The 22,876-nt window shown below is 50.9% G+C and overlaps 1 protein-coding gene across 5 annotated transcripts in view; it reads right to left on the reverse strand.

Annotated features, from left to right (window-relative positions):
* ARHGEF10L (Rho guanine nucleotide exchange factor 10 like) overlaps window positions 1–4,379 on the reverse strand; it is a 179,723-nt gene extending 175,344 nt beyond the window's left edge. For all 5 annotated transcript variants that reach the window (XR_012425292.1, XM_074018561.1, XM_074018537.1 and 2 more), the window contains exon 1: window positions 4,109–4,379. The gene's annotated coding sequence lies outside the window, so the exon portion shown is untranslated. The remainder of the gene's footprint in view (window positions 1–4,108) is intronic.
* Window positions 4,380–22,876: the final 18,497 nt, after the last annotated feature.

Genomic DNA, 22,876 nt, shown 5'->3' on the forward strand with positions numbered 1-22,876 from the left:
TTATACACACACACACACACACACACACATATATATATATATATATATATATATATATATATAATTTTCCTTGAGACAGGGTCTCACTCTGCTGCCCAGGATGGAGTATACCAGTAATACCATTGGTATACCAGTAATACCATCTTGGCTCACTGCAGCCTCAACCTCCTGGGCTCAAGTGATCCTCCTACCTCCGCCTCCTGAGAAGCTGGGACAACAGGTGAGCCACCACACCAGGCTAATTTTTGTTTGTTTGTTTGTTTTTTGTAGAGTTGGGGTTTTACTATGTTGCCCAGTCTGGTCCAAGGTCATTCTTTTTTTGTTTTTTTTTTTTCTTGAGACGGAGTCTCCCTCTGTCACCCAAGCTAGAGTGCAGTGACACAATCTCAGCTCACTGCAACCTCCACCTCTCAGGTTCAAGCGATTCTCCTGCCTCAGCTTCTTGAGTAGCTGGGATTACAGGTGCACAACACTCTGCCCAGCTAATTTTTGTATTTTAGTAGAGATGAGGTTTTGCCATGTTCACCAGGCTGGTCTTGAACTCCTGACCTCATGTGATCCATCTGCCTCAGCCTCCCAAAGCGCTGGGACTACAGGCATGAGCCACCATATCCGGAGGTCCAAGTTCATTCTAAGGATTAAATATCAAAGCTTTCAGTCACAGAAGTGACTGGAGACATGGCTTGGGTAATTACCTCTCTTCATACTAATTCTCTGTGTGCATGTGCCAGTGTTGAAAAGCATTCCCAGACATGACTATCATTCACAGGGAATAAATCACCAGCCCCTGCACTCAGATGGTGTGACCCAGGCCACAAGAGATTCAGTGGCTTGTTTAATGTCCTATAAAGGCAGAAACAACTCTAGAATCCATGGCTCAAAAGTCCCACTGTAGCCCAACCCAGAGGCACTGAGTGGGAAGAGCAGGAAATCAGGATTCAGCCAAGCCAGGCTCTAGTCTTGGCTGTGCCATGAACAGTGTGTGACCTTGGGTGGTGACTTAGGGTGAAGTGTGCTTTCAACTTTCTGACTGGTGATTTCAGTGTCATTGACCAGCTATGTGACCCAGGGCAAGTGACTTCATCTTTCTGGACCTCAGCTTCCTCATCTGTGAAATGGGGTTGCCAGGAGGGCTCAATGAGCTATGGCCTAAAGGATGCCTGGCACAGAGCTTGGTATACGGTGGGTGCCCAATAAATGAAAATGTAGCAATGGTGGGCTGGGTGCAGTGGCTCACTCCTGTAACCCCAGCACTTTAGGAGGCCAAGGCGGGCTGATTACTTGAGGCCAGGAATTCGAGACCAGCCTGGCCAACATGGTGAAACCCCATCTCTACTGAGAATACAAAAATTAGCCAGGCGTGGTGGTGGGCGCCTGTAGTCCCAGCTACTTGGGAGGCTGAGGCAGGAGAATCACTTGAACTCAGGAGGCGGATGTTGCAGTGAGCCGGGATCACACCACTGCACTCCAGTCTGGGCAACAGAGCTAGACCCCATCTCCAAAATAAAAAAAGAAAAGAAAAAGAAAATGTAGCAATGGCAATCACAGTTCACTGCAGCGTCAAACTTCTGGGCTCAGGCGATCCTTCCATCTCAGCCCCCCGAGTAGCTGAGACCACAGACGTGTGCCACTAGGAACATGACTAGCATTAGTAGTTAATATTGCTGTGATTAGTATTATCATTAGGAGAAGGAGAAGACGGGATGGGATCAATTTAAGAATCTCTTGTTCCCATGACTGCCCTGGAGAGGAAGTCTAGGAAGAAGATATCGGGGATGTGAATGGAGCCAGGCCAGTCATCCCCCTGAAAGTCCCAAAGTCTCATTAACTGAAGAGATCCAGCCAGAAGGACTCCTGGCATCACACTCAGAGCAAGCCTTTGCGGGGACAGAAGAGAGGGGTAGCCCTCTCTTCTGCCACCTCAGGAGACTCTGATTTAGGGGCCAAAAGCTGGGGAGACAGCCCTGCCTCAGCAGCCCTGACACTTCTGCCCCTGACGAGGATTTCTCTGGAGGAAAAACCGCATAGAGGAGGAGCCAGCCTTGGTGTAGAGCATGCTCTGTTAGAAGCCGGGGGTCGGGAGGTTGGAGAGGCAGGATCTGACTCTGTTCCATCACTTAGCTGTGCGGCCCCAGGCAGCTCACCTGACCTCTCTGAGCCTCCATCCCTCAACTATGAGCATTATCACAATTCCTGCCCTTCCCAGCTCCCCAGGCTGTTGTGAGCACCCTTCAGGACGGCGTCGGCTGGCTTTGTAAACTGTCCAGCACCGTAGGATGAGGTGCTGCCCTCATTAACCACCAAGCTCCCCTAAATAGATGGGCAAGGTGGGGTGGACAGGCAGCACATGAGGTGCCACTCCAGGAGGTCAAAATGTTAAGAAGGAAACAGACGCAGGGCCCAGGCCCCTCCCACCCCTCTGCCACGCCCACTCTCACCTCCTGCCTCCTTTGCCCAGGACACTCCAAGGAAACCCTGACAGTGGTGTCGGAGATCCCGAGCCACAGCTTTCAACCCTCCCTCTGTTATTGCACGCAACTGTCCTGGGAGTCATCAGTCATTGGTCCTGGATTCTGGTAGCTGGGGGCTACGTGAGGATAGGGTAATCTGCCAAGGAGGCAAAGCAGGTGACAGGAGAAGAGCTTGGATGGTGGCATTTCAGCCCCAGGAGGCCAACCAACCAGAGCGTCACGCAGTCACCTAAATGTCCCCCTTCCAACCTCAGCTTCACCATGCCAGGCAGGACCCCCTCCCTAGGAAGTCCCGTTCTCCTATGGTAGCAGCCAAGTACAGCAGCTAAGACCTTGGCTGAGCCCTGGAACCACACTCCCTGGGTTCAAAACTCGGCTCCTCCTCCTCAAGCTCTGAAATCTTGAGTAAGTTACTTAACCTCTCTGTGCCTGTTTCCTCTGCTATAAAATAAGAGTGATACCAATAACACTTACCTCATTGGGGTGTCGGGGATGAAAGGCATTTGCACACCTACTGTACTTTGTTAGCAAAGTGCTCGCCACGAAGTAAGTGCCCAGTAATTTGCCAGACACTGGCCATGCAAATAAAAGAGACTGCCTCCAAAAACAGTGAGCGCTACGCCTGTAATCCCAGCACTTTGGGAGGCCAAGGCAGGTGGATCACCTGAGGTTGGCAGTTCGAGACCAGCCTGACCAACATGGAGAAACCCTGTCTCTACTAAAAATACAAAATTAGCTGGGCGTGGTGGCGTATGCCTGTAATCCCAGCTACTCGAGAGGCTGAGGCAGGAGAATCGCTTCAACCTGGGAGGTGGAGGTTGTGGTAAGCCAAGATCGTGCCATTGCACTCCAGCCTGGGCAACAAGAGGGAAACTCCATTTCAGGGAAAAAAAAAAAAAGTGAGCTCTCCATTCCCAGGGATAGTCAAGCTGTGGCTAAACAGCCACCTGTCGGAGGTTCATGGCCTAGATGACCTTCAAAATGCCTTCCAACTGTGAGCCCATAAAATCCCCCTGTGAAATGGCTCCCACCAGCTGCATTCCTCCTCCCTGCTGAGGCCCGGATGACATGGGAGAGAGCTAACGGGGGTGGGTGGCGGGGGGAAAGCAGGGGGAAACAGCCAGGAGCCAGGAGGACCAAGGAAGGAGCCCTGGGCAGGGAGTCAGCCAGTCCAGCTTCTAGCCCCAGTTCCGCCATCAATGCATCAATCCACCTTCGTTACTCCCTCTCCCCCAAGCCTCAGTTTTCCCAGCTGTAAAATGATGCCATTGAACTGAAGCCATCTCAAGCTGCGTCCCTCACTCTGTGACCCTAAGAAGGAAGTGAGGAAAGCACCCCCCTACACATGCCCTTGCAGTCCACCTCTGCTGTTCTCACTCCAGGTTGCCGTGACCTGCCCCGCTAGGTGGCTGCAGGGTTGGGGTCACACCCATAGAGGCACCCAGCATGGTTCTCCTCACCGAGTCCATCCCAAGGTGGCCCCAAGCTCCAGCACCTGCTGAGAGGGAGCAGGGTGTCCCTGGGCCTGATGCACAAGGGTGTCAACGACAGCGGGGACCCCTCCCCCACGACCTCCAAAAGATTTTCCTCCAACTCAGCGAGGGGCAGAGATGGTTAAAAACAGAAAGGAAACTGACCTCAATCCTGTGCAGTCCAATCGCAGTCCTCCGGGAAGGGAGCACAAGTGACAGGGGCAGCCCCCTTCTATTGGGAAGGGTCCCGTCTGTCAGTTGAAGTAGCTGGAAGGACAGGCAGGAGCCCAGAGGGTGAGTACACTGGCTCCCAGGGCTGGGCCCACACAGGGCCCAGGTGTGTGAGTCACTCACTTGCCCGACCTGCCGGGCAGGCGAGGGTGGTGAGCAGAAGGACAGGAGGCGGCCCTGGCAGTCCACGAGGAAAAGCTAGACTGAGCCAAGCCAGCCAGGGCTGGGCCATCCATCAGCCAGCCTGGGAGGGCCAGAAAGCTGGCTCGGGTGAGGAAGGGAGGGGCGAGAACCAAGATGGGGCCTCCAGAGGGGGGTGCCAAGCAGTAGGGCTGAGCTCCGACGACTGCCCGCTGGCCCGGGAGGGCACACAGGGCCCGGGTACAGGGCAGGGTTGGAGGGTCACCCATGGGCTGCACCCCTTTTAGCCAGAGAAGGTGGAAAGGAATATGTTTGACGTCGGAAAGATGCAAGCGCCAATCCCTGCCCTCTCCAGCCGTGTGACATCATGCAACCGGCCTTGTCTCTCTGAGCCTCAGTTTCCCCCTTTTTTTTTTTTTTTGAGATGGAGTCTCTGGTTGTCGCCCAGGCTGGAGTGCAATCGTGCGATCTTGGCTCACTGCATCGCTGCAACCTCTGCCTCCCAGGTTCAAGTGATTCTCCTACCTCACTTGTCCCCAGTAGCTGGGATTACAGGCGCCCGCCATCATGCTCAGCTAATTTTTGTATTTTTAGCAGAGACGGGGTTTCACCAGGTTGGCCATGTTGGAGTTTCCTCCTTTGTTTTCATTTTCTTTTTTTGAGGCAAGGGCTCTCTCAGTCACCCAGTGGCAGGACAATCAGATCATGGCTCACTACAGCCTCAACCTCCTGGGCTCAGGTGATCCTCCCACCTCAGCCTCCCAAGTAGCTGGGACCACAGGTACACGCCACCATGCCTGGTTAATTTTTATATTTTTACAAAAAAAATTTTTGTACAGACAGGGTTTCACCATACTGCCCAGGCTGGCCTTGAACTCCTGGGCTCAAGTGATCCTCCTACCTAGGCCTCCCAAAGTGCTGGGATTACAGCCGTGAGCCACTGTGCCCATCCAGTTTCCTCCTTCTTGACCTGGGGTGATTATAATAGGCCCTACCTGATGGGGTTTTTGTGAGAATTAAATGAGACTGTGTAGGGAAAGGGCTCCTGGCTCCGAGAGAATTGGCACTACTGGTGGCTCTGATTATGCTGATGTCTTTTTTTTTTTTCTTTTTTTGAGATGGAGTTTCACTCTTGTTGCCCAGGCTGGAGTACAATGGTGCGATCTTGGCTCACTGCAACCTCCACCTCCCGGATTCAAGCAATTCTCCTGCCTCAGCCTCCCAAGTAGCTGGGATTATGGGCATGCGCCACCACACCTGACTAATTTTGTATTTTTAGTAGAGATGGGGTTTCTCCATGTTGGTCAGGCTGGTCTCGAAACTCCCAACCTCAGGTAATCTGCCACCCGCCTTGGCCTCCCAAAGTGCTGGGATTACCAGCGTGAACCACTGCACCTGGCACTGATGCCGCTTAAGGGCAGCGGGACCAGCACTCTGAGTTCTTCTTTTTTTTTTTTTTATTTTTTTTTTTTTTATTTTTTGAGACAGAGTCTTGCTCTGTTGCCCAGGCTGGAATTCAGTGGTGCAATCTCAGCTTACCGCAACCTCCTCCTCCTCCCAGGTTCAAGTGATTCTCCTGCCTCAGCCTCCCAAGTAGCTCGTACCACAGGTGTGCACCACCATGCCCAGCTAATTTTTGTATTTTTAGTAGAGACGGGGTTTCACCACGTTGACTAGGCTGGTCTCGAACTCCTGACCTCAGGTGATCTACCCACCTCAGCCTCCCAAAGTGCTGGGATTATAGGCTTGAGCCACTGCACCCAGCCTCATTCTGAGTTTGTCTTGTCAGTTTTGATCACCCCTAGATCTTGGCCAACATCTTCCGGGATCATTAAGAGCACAAGTATCTAGACATCAGGAACAAGTCATTTAACCACACACACTTGCTCTACCCTTCTCATGTGCTCCTGAGAACCCAGAATGGGGTTTCAAAGGTAATCAACCCCTTCCCTCAACACACTCACAGATCAGCAGTCTGCACATGGATGCGTGAATTTCACACCAAAGCCCAGCCCCACTTTCTGCTCAGACACCAGCAATAGAAGCCTCAGGGTCCTAGACTGGGGTCCAGCAAACTGTGACCCATGGACCAAATCCAGCCCATCACCTGCTTTGGTAAGAAAAGTTTTATGGAAATACAGCCACACCCATTTGCTAATTTACCATATTGTCCATAGGTACTCTGGAGACACAGCAGCACAATTGAGCAGTGACCGAGACTGAAGGACCCATAAAAGCCAAAAATATTTACAATCTGGTCCTTTACAGAGAAGTTTACTGACTCCTGGCTTAGATGATGAAAATAATAATAATGAAGGCTGGGTGCTGTGGCTCATGCCTGTAATTCTAACACTTTTGGGAGGCCGAGGCAGATGGATCACCTGAGGTCAGGGGTTCGAGAACAGCCTGGCCAACATGGTGAAACTCTGTCTCTACTAAAAATACAAAAAATTAGCTGAGCGTGGAGGTGGGCACCTGTAATCCCAGCTACTCAGGAGGCTGAGGCAGGAGAATTGCTTGAACCCTGGAGGTGGAGGTTGCAGTGAGCCAAGATCGTGCTGCTGCATTCCAGCCTGAGCGACAGAGGGAGACTGTGTCTCAAAAAAACAAGAGAAGGAAGGAAGGAAGAAAGGAAGGAAGGAAGGAAGGAAGGAAGGAAGGAAGGAAGGAAGGAAGGAAGGAAGGAAGGAAGGAAGGAAAGGAGGGAGGGAAGGAGGGAGGGAGGGAGGGAAAAAGGAAGGAAGGAAGAGAGAAACAGAGAAAAGAATAATAATGATAATCCTGGCTATTGGCTCTTACATGTGTTACAGTCTAAAAACCTTCGGTGGTGGCTCACACCTGTAATCTCAGCACTTTGGGAGGCCAAGGTGGGCAGATCACTTGAGGTCAGGAGTTTGAGACCAACCTGGGCAATATGGCGAAACTCTGTCTCTACAAAACTTTGCCAGGCATGGTGGCACATACCTGTAGTCCTAGCTACTCGGGAGGCTGAGGCACAAGAATCACTGAACCTGGAAGTTGCAGTGAGCTGAGGTCGTGCCACTGCGCACTCCAGCCTCAGCGACAGAGCGAGACTCGGTCTCAAAAATAAATAACTAATGATAATAAAACACACCTCTCCATACTGAATTTCATATAAGCTTCACAACAAGATTTCCCCTTTTTATAAAGAGGGAAACTGAGGATTCTCAGAGCTAAAGTAACTTGCCCAAGGTCACACTGAGAGTCTGTAGTACACAAATGTTTTGAATGAAGGGCTGACCAAATCCAGTCTCTGGCTCTCCTGGTTACCCAAATGAGGAAGTCCCTGTTGGATTGAAAAGTCCTGGAGCATGAGAGAGTAAACAGGTGCCTGGTTGACTGGGTTCCCTCCTGGGAGGCTGCCGACCTTTGCACCAGAGACTGCCCAGATTTGAATCCTGGCTCTGATTATGAAATAGGAACACAACCATGCAGGAGAATTAAATGCAGTTTTGCCTATACAGCACCTAGAACAGCGTCCACCAGGCAGAAAGCCTCTTGCCACTGTGGGAGCTTTGTGGTCCTTATTTGAAGGCTTGGAGTGTGAGAGGAGGGAAGGTGGAAACGGGCTGCTCCACCTGCAGACGCAATAGCGTGGAGACCTCTTCCTTGGTGGGGACCTGGCCAGAGATGGGAGGGGCGATTCCAGGTTCCCTTGTTCTGGGGTTTTGCAGGGGGTGATGCTGCCCCCTCCCACCCCCTAGCCTTGATTCCTGCACTTCCCTTAACCCTGGCAAGGAGGAGGTTGCAGCAGTTAGGAGGCTGCATTCTTGTTCCCAGATCCCCACCCACCCGGAAGGCTGACCTGGGCTTTTCACTCCCACAGCAGCAGCCACCGCAGCAGAGGTCAGGGGACAGGGAGGGGAGTGTGGAGCAGCCAGAGCTGACCTTTGTGTGTTCACTTGAAACCCTGGACCAGCCTCCATTTTCTGAAGCGTGGAAAGGTCTCTGGAATCTCCTCTCTTGCCCTGTAGAGGGAAGGGGACTTCTCTACCTTTGCCCCTCTTCACTCCACCCATACCCCCAGCCTGCCCTGGAAAGGCCTGAGGAGGGCAAAGGAGGGGCTGAATATTAGTTGAGAAGGAACCACAAATTCAGAGAAAAACAAATCAGTAAATCCACCTCCACATTTTTTTCCCCAAACTGTTGTTCACTCCAAAAGGTGAGGGGAGGCTTGCTTTTCCCCACTGGTAGCATGACGAGTTTCCTAAGCCACACTCCACTCAACAAGGCTGCCAGGCGACCAGCTGCCCCAGCACACTGGAAGCAGCCCTTGTCAGCAGCAGCTGTGCCCACCTACAGTCACTTAGTCACTGAGACAGTACCCCAAGGAACCCCTCACCAAGCCTTTAGTCTTCTCTGCCATCTGTACAGGACCCCAAAGCGGTACCATGCCGGGCTCACCATTAACTGAGGCTAAACTTTGATTTAGAAGCAGTATCTGGGCAGGTGCAGTGGCTTACACCTGTAATCCCAGCATTTGACTCAGGCGGGCAGATCTCTTGAGTCCAAAAGGTCAAGACTAGCCTGGGCAACATGCAAAACCCTGTCTCTACTAAAAGTATAAAAATTAGCTGGGCATGGTGGCACACACCTGTACTCCCAATTACTCGGGAGGCTGAGGTGGGAGGATCTCTTGAGCCCAGGAGGCACAGGTTGCAGTGAGCCGTGATTGTATCACTCTACCCTAGCCCGGGTGACAGAGCAAGACCGTCTCAAAAAAAAAAAAAAAAAAAAAAAAGGCCGGGCGCGGTGGCTCAAGCCTGTAATCCCAGCACTTTGGGAGGCCGAGACGGGCGGATCATGAGGTCAGGAGATCAAGACCATCCTGGCTAACACGGTGAAACCCCATCTCTACTAAAAAATACAAAAAACTAGCCGGGCAAGGTGGCTGGCGCCTGTAGTCCCAGCTACTCGGGAGGCTGAGGCAGGAGAATGGCGGGAACCCAGGAGGCAGAGCTTGCAGTGAGCCGAGATCCGGCCACTGTACTCCAACCTTGGCGACAGAGCGAGACTCCGTCTCAAAAAAAAAAAAAAAAAAAAAGGGAGAGAGAGAAAGAAAGAAGAGAAAAAGAAATATCTGGCAGGGCACAGTGGCTTGAGCCTGTAATCACAGCACTTTGGGAGGCTGAGGCGGGAAGATCACCTGAGGTCAGGAGTTCGAGACCAGTGTGGCCAACATGGTGAAACCCCATCTCTACTAAAAAAAAAAAAAAAAATACAAAAATTAGCCAGGCATGGTGACTATGCCTGTAATCCCAGCTACTCTAGAAGCTGAGGCAGGAGAATCCCTTGAACCCAGAAGGCAGAGGTTGCAGTGAGCCAGGATCGCACCACTGCACTCCAGCCTGCGCAGCAGAATGAGACTCCGTCTCAAAAAAAAAAAAAAAGAAAGAAAAAGAAATAGTATCTAAGTGCCCACTATGTACCCTGGCCTCCCCTACAAGATGGCAGGAGCACACTCTCCCACACTTCTGTCAGCCAAAAATGTCTGCAGACATTACCTAATGCCCCCCACCAACCACCCAGGACCAATTTCCCGACATTGAGGACCCTTGTTCACAGCCGTCAATTTCATGTGATTCCCGCACCAGCTTTCTGAAGAAAGCAGTCTGGGCATTTTTAGCCGTTTTATCCATAGGAAAGCTGAGGCTTGGTGCTATCAAGAGCGTGTCCCATTTCAAACAGTCAGTGGTTCATGCTCCGAAAACAGAAGCTGGAAAGGGAATAAGTCACTCCCTGGAGGAGCTGAAGGACAACTGGTGCCGGGGTTAAAATGGACTGCACGGGGCCGCTGGCACGAGAGGCTCAGAGGCCGCAACTGGGGCTCCCTCCTCCCCCACCTCCAGCCAACTGGCCTCCAAGCTGAGCAGGTCCCCAGGCCAGGTCAAGGTGGTAGCCTAACCAGGACCCAGGATGACTTTTAGAGGCCCCGCCCCTACATACACACACCTCAAAAGCAATAAGCCAGAAGACACAAAAGATGTATGTAAGGCAAAATGAAAATAGCATCTTTCTAAATCTTCTGATTGAAAATTCCCAGATGATTTCATCAGAGTGGAAGTGATTCCATAGAGGGGTGTCCCGATTCGTTTCTTATTGAGGAGGAGGTTGTCCAATCCCAAACAACCCTCCCATTTCCTTCCTGAGAAGCATGCTCCAAGGATGGATCCAAGGATGGATCCCAGCAGGCAGAGTGATGATGTCATGTGATCCATCCCACGGCTTGCCTACTCAACAGGCACATTCTCTGCCTCAGAAATTTGGAACTGGCCGGTCGGGTGCAGTGGCTCACGCCTGTCATCCCAGGACTTTGGGAGGTTGAGACCAGCAGATCACTTGAGATCAGGAGTTCAAGACCTGCCTGACCAACATGGCAAAACCCCGTCTCTACTAACAATACAAAACTTAGCTGGGCGTGGTGGCAGGCACCTGTAATCCCAGCTACTCAGGAGGCTGAGGCAGGAGAATCGCTTGAACTCGAGAGGTGGAGATTGCAGTGAGCTGAGATAGTGCCACTGCACTACAGCCTGGGTGACAGAGCGAGACTCTGTCTCAAAAAAAAATTTTTTTTAATGTATGTTATGTATATTTTACTACAATTGAGAGAGAGAAAATGAAAGAAGCACTGCCTGGTTTCCTAACCCATGTCCAGCTCCTGAGTCTGCCTCTTATGAGGCCAGGGCAGCTCCCTAGTTTCCAAAACATCCCTGAATCCTCAGAAGATATACTCTCTTTTTTTTTTTTTTTTTTTTTTTTGAGACAGAGTCTCACTCTGTCTCCCAGGCTGGTATGCAGTGCTGCAATCTTGGCTCACATCACCTTCCACCTCCCAGATTCAAGCAATTCTTGTTCCTCAGCCTCCCAAGTAGCTGGAACTACAGGCGTGCACCACCACACCCAGCTAATTTTTGTATTTTTAGTAGACACAGGGTTTCGCCATGTTGGCCAGGCTGGTCTTGAACTCCTGGCCTCAAGCGATCCGCCTGCCTCTGCTTCCCAAAGTGCTGGGATTACAAGCACGAGCCGCTGTGCCCAGCCTACATTCCCTCTTTTGCTTAAGCACATTCAAGCAGGGCTCTGTCCTTGCAAATGAAAGAATTTTGGGCTGGTCGTGGTGGCTCACGCCTATAATCCCAGCACTTTGGGAGGCTGAGGCAGGCGGTTGACCTGAGGTCAGGAGTTCAAGACCAGCCTGACCAGCATGGCAAAACCCCATCTCTACTAAGAAAAATATAAATAATTAGCTAGGTGTGGTGGCAGGCACCTGTAATCCCAGCTACTAGGGGGGCTAAGGCAGGAGAATCATTTAAACCTGGGAGGCAGGGGTTGCAGTAAGCTGAGATCATGCCACTGTACTCCAGCCTGGGCGACAGAGGGAGACTCTGTCTTTAAAAAAAAGAAGAAGAAGAAGAAGAAGCTGGACGTGGTGGCTTATGCCTCTAATCCCAGCACTTTGGGAGGCTGAGGCGGACGGATCACCTGAGGTCGGCAGTTCGAGACCAACTTGACCAACATAGAGAAACCCCATATCTACTAAAGGTACAAAATTAGCCAGGCATGGTGATGCATGCCTGTAATCCCAGCTACTCAGGAGGCTGAGGCAGGAGAATTGCTTGAACCCGGGAGGCGGAGGTTGCGGTGAGCCGAGATTGGGCTGAGCTGAGATTGTGTCATTGCACTCCAACCTGGACAACAAACAATACAAAACTTTTGAGACGGACAACTCCGTCTCAAAAAAAAAAAAAAAAAGATAGCAAAAAAAAAATAATTTCCACGTGACATCTGGGGACAGTTGTTTCTGGAAGGGCATCACCCTCTGCCCAAGGTCAGCCCTCCAAAACTGATACTGCCAATTTAAAACCCCAGATTTCTCTTTCTGACCCATGTGAGAATCATCCTCCAAACATGTTTGACTGCGAAACTGCTTAAAGCAGCTCTCCGGCCCTCCATGATTGAAAACCTTTCTCTACCTTCCCCAACCTGCATTTCATTTCCATTTGTCCTTGTCAGTATTTCCCAGCTCAAATCTTCACCCAAAGTCATCAGTCTTGGATCCAAAGGATTTCTTGCTAATTCCAAACACCAGGCCGACCCTTGGAGAATGAACGCACGCACTCTCCACGGAGCACATTCAAAGCTGTGCCCAGGCTCTGAAGACATTTCCAAGAGCAAAGTTCCCAGGAGCGTCAGGGTTCAGGTGTGCCGCTGGAGGAGGCGGAGCCTTCTAACTGTAACTGCAATAACCCTTTATTGCAATTGAATAACCTTGTTCATGTAAGAGACAATTGTAAGAGACAACAGTCTCTTACATGAACAAGCACTCCTGCGGTTAGAACAAAATCACAGAAAAAGTGGCTATGGGCCACACCCTGTTTTTCCATGGCATTTGGGGAACTGCTGCCAATACCCCACGTTCCTGGAAGAATAGGATTTGACTCGACCAAGGCAGTATGATCATCCAGAAACCAGGCAAAGTCATTTACATAAACCGTCTGGTTTACTCCCAGACAGCCTGAGCTGCGGAGCTTTTTTTTTTTTTTTTTAATTTATTGATTTTTTTTTTGGAGACAGAGTCTTGCTCTGTCACTCAGGCTGGAGTACAGCGGCACGATCTCAGCTCACCGCAACCTCCGCCTCCCGGATTCAGACAATTCTCCTGCCTCAGCCTCCCAAGCAGCTGGGATTACAAGCGCCCGCCACCACACCCAGCTCATTTTTATATTTTTAGTAGAGACGGGATTTCGCCATGTTGGCCAGGCTGGACTCCAATTCCTGGCCTCAAGTGACCCGCTGCCTTGGCCTCCCAAAGTGCTGGGATGACAGGTGTGAGTCACCGCGCCAGGCATCATATTGTGTGCCTGTAGTCCCAGTTACTCGGGAGGCTGAGGCAGGGGGATCACTAGAACCCAGGAGGTCCAGGCTGCAGTAAGCTGAGATCATGCCACTGGACTCCAGCATGAGCAAGAGAGCAAGACCCTGTCTCAAAAAAATTAAATGTAGTCAGGGCGCAGTGGCTCAGGCCTGTAATACCAGCACTTTGGGAGGCCGAAGCAGGTGTATCACTTGAAGTCAGGAGATCGAGACCATACTAGCCAACATGGTGAAACCCTGTCTCCACTAAAAATATTTAAAAATTAGCCAGGCGTGGTGGCAGGCACCTGTAATCCTAGCTACTGAGGAGGCTGATACAGGATAATCACTTGAACCCGGGAGGCAGAGGTTGCAATGAGCCAAGATCACAGCACTGCACTCCAGCCTGGGTGACAGCGAGACTCCGTCTCAAAAAAAAAAAAAAAAATTTTAATTTAAAAATGAAAAATGAAAGGTGAGGAAACTGAGGCTAACAGAGGTTAAATAATCTAACAAGCCATATAGCTATTAAGTGGGAGTACTGGTATTTAAATCTATGTTCTTTCATTTCCAGGGCCCAGGTTCTTAACCACGGGGAGAAATGGATTGAGGCAGCCAATGGCAGGTGGTACCAGAAACAGGGAGTCCAGATTCTGGACTCAAGGTTCTCTAACTGGCTCCCAACCTCCTAAGCCACCCGCCCGCAGCCTTGACAGCATAAGAAGTCGACGCCATGTGACAAGGTGGGCCTCTCGTGCTGCTGAGTGCAGAACGGGAACCCTTATCCCCACCCCTCATCCTCATCCCACTTTTGCAAACAAGGTTGAGACCAGAGGCCCATTTTCAGGGTCAACCTCTTGGAGACAGAGGCCATTTGCTCCCTTTCACTATGGGACAAATTGCTGGGTTGGGCCTTGACTTCAGCAACTTCTAGCTCAGATGGGAGGCCTCACCCCAGGTGAGGGGATGTGACCTACTTGCCCCTTCCGGAGTTGCTGTCTCCCAAGCCTCTAGCCACACAGCCTTAAGAGTTCCCAGCTGAGATGGAGACGCAGCAACAAATACCATAGGTCTGTAATTACAACAGGGAGGGATCAAACGAATCCAAGTTGGAATCCAGCTTCATTAGCAAGCCCTGTGACTTTGGGCAAGCCACTTGACCCCTTGACCTCCATATGCCCGTCTGTAAAATGGGGATAAAGACACTCAACTATAAAGGCTAGTGTAAGGAATAAACGAGCTTATTTGTATAAAGCACTTAGACTGTAGCCTTAGCAGGCCATTCATTATGCAGGGACCACGGGCGCGCTTATTATCGTTTTTTATTCTATTATCCTAAAAAAAAACCTTCAGACTTCATGGGACTGAAACTTACTTTTGTATCATTTAAGTTTTAATAAGCAAATTGTTTGTTTTTTCCAAAGCATTTATTACAATCACTAATGAGGTGATATATCTGTTGGCTTCGATTTTATCTGTGCCCTCAATTGGGTCATAAAGTCCATGGAAATTCGAGTCTGCCAACCTGATTCGCCAGTGTCCCTACTGCCTAACCCAGTGCTGAGCACATAGTAAGGGGCTGATGAGCATGTACTGAAGAAATGAATAAATTTAAGAAAGCAAAATGAACACCGTGGAAGCCCCATGTACACTCCTGATGGCCAGGATAACCGCAAATGCTTCTTATCTGTCATTTAAACAGATCTACTGAAAACCTCCACTGGACCAAAATGCAGAGGAGAGATTAAACTCTTGCCTTGGCGCTCAGGATTTCAGCTGCCCCATCAATGCTGGACTGTCCTGAGTTGAGGGGCAGGGGTAGGTAGGGTCTAGGTGGAACAGAAGTGGGGAAGCCTTACATAAACGGTTAGGGCTCTGAGGGGAAGAGAATTTGGCAGCTAAGGACAGGCACGGTGGCTCACACCTGTCATCCCAGCTACTTGGTGAGGCTGAGGCAGGAGAATCACTTGAATCCAGGAGCTGGAGGATGCAGTGAACCGAGATTGCACCACTGCACTCCAGCCTGGGAAACAGAGTGAGACTATATCTCAAAAAAAAAAAACCAGGAATTTGACAGCTGGCATTTTCTGGGTGCCTGCTCCATCCCCACCACTGAGCCACCTTTACTTGTTTCTGCCAAGATTCACCCCACCTATTTGTAATAGGTTTATTATTATCCCCATTTTTTTAGAGGTGGGGTCTCACTATGTTGCCCAGGCTGGTCTTGAAATCCTGGGCTCAAGTGATTCTCCTGCCTCTGCCTCCCAAAGAGCTAGGATTACTGGTGTGAGCCACCGTGCCTGGCCATTATCCCCATTTTGTAGATGAGAACATTGAGGTTCAAAGAGATTTAAGAGTCTTGTCCAATCATCACAAAGCGAGAAAGAGGCAGAGTTGGGATGTGGAGCTTCTTCTTCCTTCTTCTTCTAATTTGGGCCTAGTTTGGTCAAATGTCAGCCCGTCAGCGACTGTCCCAAGTTGGAGTCCTGATAGCAGCATCCAGGCGGCCGCATTCCTCAGTGTCAGAGGCTGATACCACCGCAATGTGGAGCAATCCCTCCAGCTGCCTTGGCCAGGGAAGGAGGATCCCTCTGGGGCCCCTCCTACTGCTAGAGATGGGCAGAGTATAGGGCCCAGCCCAGGGAAACCAAGGCAGGCAGTCAGGTGCAAGGCACAGGTAGGGCCAGGTAGGCCATGGAGGGCCCTTCCCCCTCCTCGTTCATAGGCAAAGCCCACGCAGGCCAGGCCAGCACTGGCAGTTGGAGGTGACAGAGCCTTAGTCCTACCACATTGTACAACTCGAGAGGTGCCTTTGCAGCCTGGGGACGGAGCCCCCAGAGTCATGAAGTGCTCCGCCCTGACATCAGGCACCTGGACTGCACCAAAGGCAAGGCTGCCCCAAGTGCTGGGAAATTTAAAGGCTGATTCACTGAAAATCTGTCCCTTCCAGAGACCCCACAAGGCTCAGAAGAGGCTTCACTTTCCCCTCACCCCACCCCTCTGAAGCCAGTGAGTTCCTGGGCTTTCAACATTGAATGCAGCTTCCTCAAAGACTTCCTGTTTGGAAGTCATTAGACCTCAGGATCACCGATGAAACCGGGGAGGAAGGAACTTTTTAAAGTTAAGTGATTTCTGGCCGGACACAGTGGCTCACACCTGTAATCCCAGCACTTTGGGAGACCGAGGCAGACAGATCACCTGAGGTCTGGAGTTCGAGACCAGCCTGGCCAACATGGCGAAACCGTGTCTCTACTAAAAACACAAAAATTAGCTGGGCATGGTGGCAGGCACCTGTAATCCCAGCTACTCGGGTGGCTGAGGCAGGAGAATTGCTTGAACCTGAGAGTCAGAGGTTGCAGTGAGCTGAGATCACACCACTGCACTCCAGCCTGGGTGACAGAGCAAGACTCTGTCTAAAAAAATAATAATGATGATGAAAATAAATTAATTAAGTGATCTCTATTGCCAATAAAGCTCCTCAGTGGGGCCCCTGATGAGACCCCACCCTCACTTTCCAGACAAGTGTCAGCCAGCCAAGGACAACTGTGGAAGTCATTGCTCATTGGGGCTGGCACCATCCATGACTCGGGGGAGGAGGTCATGGAGAGGAGAAGGACGGGGTGCGAGCCGGGGTGGATGGGCAGCCATGGAGCTTGGCGCTGGGAGGCAAAGGGGCAGGAAAGAGGGCAGGACAGAGCTGGGCACAGTGGCTCACACCTGTAATCCAGCACTTTTTTTTTTTTTTTTTTTTTGAGACGGAGTCTCGCTGTGTCGCCCAGGCTGGAGTGCAGTGGCCGGATCTCAGCTCACTGCAAGCTCCGCCTCCGGGGTTTACGCCATTCTCCTGCCTCATCCTCCCGAGTAGCTGGGACTACAGGCGCCCGCCATCTCGCCCGGCTAGTTTTTTGTATTTTTTAGTAGAGACGGGGTTTCACCGTGTTAGCCAGGATGGTCTCGATCTCCTGACCTCGTGATCCACCCGTCTCGGCCTCCCAAAGTGCTGGGATTACAGGCTTGAGCCACGGCGCCCGGCCTAATCCAGCACTTTTGGAGGCTGAGGCAGGCAGATCACTTGAGGTCAGGAGTTAAAGAGCAGCCTGGCCAACATAGTGAAACCCCATCCCTACTAAAAATACAAAAACTAGTCAGGCATGGTGGTGTGCGACTGTGGTCTCAGCTACTCAGGAGGCTGAGACAGGAGAATTGTTTGAACCCAGGAGGTGGAGGTTGCAGTGAGCCGAGATCATACCACTGCACTCCAGCCTGTGTGACAGAGCAAGGCTCCATCTCAAAAAAAAAAAAAAACCAGAGGTCAGGACAGGTGCTCAGGGGCCCGTGTTAAGATGAGCTGTGTCTCAGAGCTCACGTGGAGCAGAGCAGGGAGGAGCAGCGAGGCGTCTAGAAAGGCAGTGCGGCCTCAACCTCTGCATCCCAAAATAGGTGGGAAAGGGTCACCGTGAACAAAGGCCACGAGGAAGAGAGGATGGGGTGCTTGGTGCCCAGTGCCTAGAAGGGGCCGCTGCTGTTGTTCCTGTGGCATGTCGCCAGTCACGTTCCTTTTTCCCAGAGGGCAGTGTCTGCTGTGCGCCGGGCCCTGATGCCCACCTGCAGCCCAGCATGGCATCCTACAGCACAGCAGGCAGCCCAGGGCAGAGGCCCTGAGATTAGTTCATTCTATACCGACGGGAGCACCTCCAGAGACCTGTCTCCACTCGCTTGCTTGTGTAACCACCGGAGGCTGCTCCTGGAACTGCACCCAGGAGCTGTGATGGACAAGGCAACCATCCACGCTCTCTCCCCAACCTCCCAGCAGATCCATGAGGACCAGTGGCTCATAAACTTACTTCCTTGGGTTCAGGGGGCACCTGCAGCAAAGCAGGAATGCAAGAAGCTGTCGTTAACCACCTACTAAGTGCCAGGTGCTTTCATAAGCCTCTCTACCTCCCAACAAGCTCGCGGGGGGGGGGGGTGCCATTAGCACACCCATTTTCCAGATGAGAATGCTGAGGCCCACAGTGGGACAGTGCCTTGCCAGAGTCAAAAAGACATGATCTGGCTGGGCACAGTGGCTCACACCTGTAATCCCAGCCCTTTAGGAGGCCGAGGCAAGCAGATCACTTGAGGTCAGGAGTTCCAGACTAGCCTGGCCAACATGGTGAAACCCTGTTTCTACTAAAAATTCAAAAATTAGCCTGGCATGGTCGTGTTTGCCTGTAGTCGCAGCTAATCAGGAGATTGAGAGGAGAAGATGGCTTCAGCCCAGAAGGCACAGGTGGTAGTAACTACAGGCGCCCACCACCACACCCGGCTAATTTTTGCATTTTTAGTAGAGACAGGGTTTTGCCATGTTGGCCAGGCTGGTCTCAAACTCCGGACCTCAAGTGATCCACTGCCTCGGCCTCTCAAAGTTCTGGGATTACAGGTGTGAGCCACGGCGCCCAGCCAGGACACTGGATTTGAACCAGGTGGCCAGTCTGTGACCTTGAACTTGTCCCAGAGCCTCGGATACCATGTTTGTAGAGTTGGAGTCATAATAAGAGCTTTGGTCATCTCTTATGTGAGTGCATGTGCGTGCGTGTGGCGGAAGGTGCCTAGGGGAGAGCAGAAGAGCTCAAGAACTCAAGAATGTAAGAGTCCTTTATACCTTAAGGTTAGAGGTGAAGACGTGGGGTGAGGCTGCCTGAGTTCCAATTGTGGTTCCTTACCAGCTATAGGACCTTGGACAGGACACATACCTCTCTGTGCATGTGTTCCCACTTGCGTAAAATAGGGATAATAGCAGAGGGTTTGGGGAGCTTTTAATAAGAAAATGCTCACAAAGCCCTTAGCATAGCGTGAGTAGACAGTGCCGGTGCAGTCAATACAGGCTATTGCTATGAATGGCTGTGCGAGATGAGGAGTCGCCATCAGTCTGATGGGGCTAAGGAGGCCCTGTGCCTCTTGACTACCTCAGCCTATACTGGAATTCCTCAAAGGAATTTATAGCACAAAACTGAAAGGATCGGGGGAATGAAGGTGCAAAACCAGACAGTTCTTGTCTGATTTCTTTTCTATTCAGAGATGCGGGTCTCACTATTTTGCCCAAGCTGGTCTTGAACCCCTGGCCTCAGGGGATTCTCCTGCCTCAGTCTCCCAAAGTGCTGGGATTACAGGCATGAGCCACTGTACTTGACCTATTCTTTGCTGATTCCTGATCATAACTGACAGGAGTCCAGATGGACCAGTCCAGTGGATGGACAGCCTGATCTGGCTCCTTGCCTAATCTCTGGGACACCTTGGTCAGCCTTTAGGGAGCATTAAAAAGGGGTCACAGCTGGGCACGGTGGCTCACGCCTATAATCCCAGCACTTTGGGAGGCCGAGACAGGTGGATCACCTGAGGTTGGGTGTTCAAGACCAGCCTGACCAACATGGAGAAACCCCGTCTCTACTAAAAATACAAAATTAGCCGGACTTGGTGGCCTATGCCTGTAATACCAGCTACTCGGGAGGCTGAGGCAGGAGAATCGCTTGAACCTGGGAGGCGGAGGTTGTGGTGAGATGAGATCGCGCCATTGCACTCCAGCCTGGGCAACAAGAACAAAACTCCATCTCAAAAAAAAATAGAGTCCTGGATCCAAATCCTGGCTCTGCCACAAACCTGGCCATGCCAGGCAGGTCCCTTACACTCTCTGAGCTTCATCCTGCACTAAAAGGGGGACAATAAGATTGATCTAACGGGGTTCTTGTAAGGATTCAATGACACAGATTAAAGGCCTATCCCTGTGCTGGCATACAGTAGGTACTCAATACGTGGAACTGCTATTACGCTATTGTGACTTCTGTTACCACTGCTTCCAGCCAGGCGCAGCGGCTCATGCCTGAAATCTCAGCACTTTAGGAGGCCAAGGTGGGTGTATTGCTTGAGCTCAGGAGTTCGAGATCACCCTGGGTAACATGGTGAAACCCGTCTCTACCAAAAATACAAAAATTAGCTGGGCATGGTGGAGGGCACCTGTAATCCCAGATACCCGGGAGGCTGAGGCAGGAGAATTACTGGAACCTGGGAGGCGGAGGCTTCAGTGAGCCAAGATCACGCCACTGCACTCCAGGCTGGGTGACAAAGTGAGACCCTCTCTCGAAAAAACAAAACAATATTGGTTCGTTTTATTTTCACTTTACTACTCTTCCGACTTGAGGGCTCAAGCAGAAAGCAATACCCAACACGCATTCACTGCTCATATGAAGTCATAAATGTTGTTCACCAAATACTTCCAGCTCTCCCCTTCTAGAAAGAAAGATGGGCCCTTTGGGTGGGTGGGACTGATGAGTTCTGAACTCCCTCCTGAGTTTCTCTTTTCTCTCTGGTGCAGTGGCCAGCAAAGTGCCAAGATGAAGAACATCACCAGCTCAGGACTCTACGTGACCGTAATGCTCACAGCTCCTGGTCCACCTACTGTGGACATGTAACAAGGGCAAGGAATAGATCTTTGCTGCTTTGTTGTTGTTGTTGTTGTTGTTGTTGTTGTTGTTGTTGTCGTTGTCGTTGTTTGAGATGGAGTCTCACTATGTTGCCCAGGCTGGAATGCAGTGGCACGATCTTACCTCACTGCAACCTCTGCCTCTTGGATTCAAGCAATTCTCCTGTCTCAGCCTTCTGAATAGCTGGGATTACAGGCTCCTGCCACCATGCCTGGCTGTTTTTGTTTTGTTTTGTTTTGGTTTGGTTTTGTATTTTTAGTAGAGTTGGGGTTTCACCATGTTAGCCAGGATGGTCTTGATCTCCTGACCTTGTAATCTGCCCACCTCGGCCTCCCAAAGTGCTGGGATTACAGGCGTGAGCCACCTCACCCGGCTTTTTTTTTTTTTTTTTTTTGAAACAGAGTATTGCTCTCTCGCCCAGGCTGGAGTGCAGTGGCACAATCTCGGCTCACTGTAACCTCTACCTCCTGGGTTCAAGCGATTCTCCTGCCTCAGCCTCCAGAGTAGCTAGGATTACAAGCACGTACCACCACACCCAGCTAATTTTTGTATTTTTATTTATTTTTTATTCTATTTTATTTTTTTCCGAGACAGAGTCTTGCTCTGTCACCCAGGCTCGAGTGCAGTGGCGTGATCTCGGCTCACTGCAACCTCTGCCTCCCAGGTTCAAGTAATTCTCCTGCCTCAGCCTCCCAAGTAGCTGGGACTACAGGCGCCTGCCACCACACCTGGCTAATTTTTGTATTTTTAGTAGAGATGGAGTTTCACCATGTTGGCCAGGCTGGTCTCAAACTCCTGACCTTGTGATCTGCCCACCTCTACCTCCCACAGTGCTGGGATTATACACCTGAGCCACCTCACCCGGCTAATTTTTGTATTTTTATTAGAGATGGGGTGCTACCATATTGACCAGGCTGATCTCGAACTCCCGACCTCGTGATTTGCCCACCTCCGCCTCCTAAAGTGCTGGGATTACAGGTGTGAGCCACCGGACCTAGCCGACCTTTGCTGTTTCAAATCACTAAGATAGGCCTGGCGCGGTGGCTCACGCCTGTAATTCCAGCACTTTGGGGGGCCAAGGCAGGCGGATCACAAGGTCAGGAGATCCAGACCATCCTGGCTAACATGGTGAAACCCTGTCTCTACTAAAAATACAAAAAATTAGCCGAGCATGTTGGCGGGCGCCTGTAGTCCTAGCTACTCAGGAGGCTGAGGCAGGAGACTCTAGCCTGGGTGACAGAGCGAGACTCCTTAAAAATAAATAAATAAATAAATAAAAATAAAATCACTAAGATTTGGGGTTGCTAATTTTTTTTTTTTTTTTTAATGGAGTCTTGCTCTGTCACATAGGCTGGAGTGCAGTGGCATGATCTTGGCTCACTGAAGCCACCGCCTCCCGAGTTCCAGCAATTCTCCTGCCTCAGCCCCCCAGGGTAGCTGGGACTACAGGCACGCACCACTGCTCCTGGCTAATTTTTGTATTTTTAGTTCAGATGGGGTTTCACCATGTTGGCCAGGCTGGTCTCAAACTCCTGACCTCAGGTGATCCACCCGCCTCAGCCTCCCAAAGTGCTGGGATTACAGGCGTGAGCCACCGCTCCCAGCCTGGGGTTGCTAAGTATGGCCGCACCACCAGGCCCATTCCAGCTGATATTCTCCACGTCAGACACTGTGCAAGCAACCTTATGAACATCTAACTTATTCCTCATTTTGCTTCTCTGGGACAGAGACCACTATCATATATTGTACCTGTCACACACATAAAGAAATTGAGGCTCACAGGAGTATGCAAATGGACCATGACCATTTCACTATAATTAGCCATATCGGTTCATGGTTGCTACATAATACACTAATCTAAATGGAATGACTTACAGAGTGATAAGCCTCTATTACAGTTCAGGATCTACAGGTTAGCCGTGTGGTTTTGCTCGCCAGGGTTGAGCTAGGTTGATCTCAACTGGACTTGGCTTGCTCATGAATCTGCTGTCAGCTGGCAGGCCAGCTGGGGACAGGCTGGTCTAGGATGGCCTTGCTTGGGACACTCTCCTCCACATGGTCTCTCATCCCCCTGCACTCTAACCCAGGCTCATATCACACCAAGGTCCGAGAGAGAGAACGTGGAAGTGGGCAAGACCTCTTGAGGTCCTGGCTTGGAAGCCACGAGTCCTCCATCACTTTGTATTGGTCCAAAAGAAGTGGAAAAATATGCCTCAACGATGAGAGA

Source organism: Macaca fascicularis, chromosome 1 (genome assembly GCF_037993035.2).
Source record: "Macaca fascicularis isolate 582-1 chromosome 1, T2T-MFA8v1.1".
In the NCBI taxonomy this organism is placed as follows: Eukaryota; Metazoa; Chordata; class Mammalia; order Primates; family Cercopithecidae; genus Macaca; species Macaca fascicularis.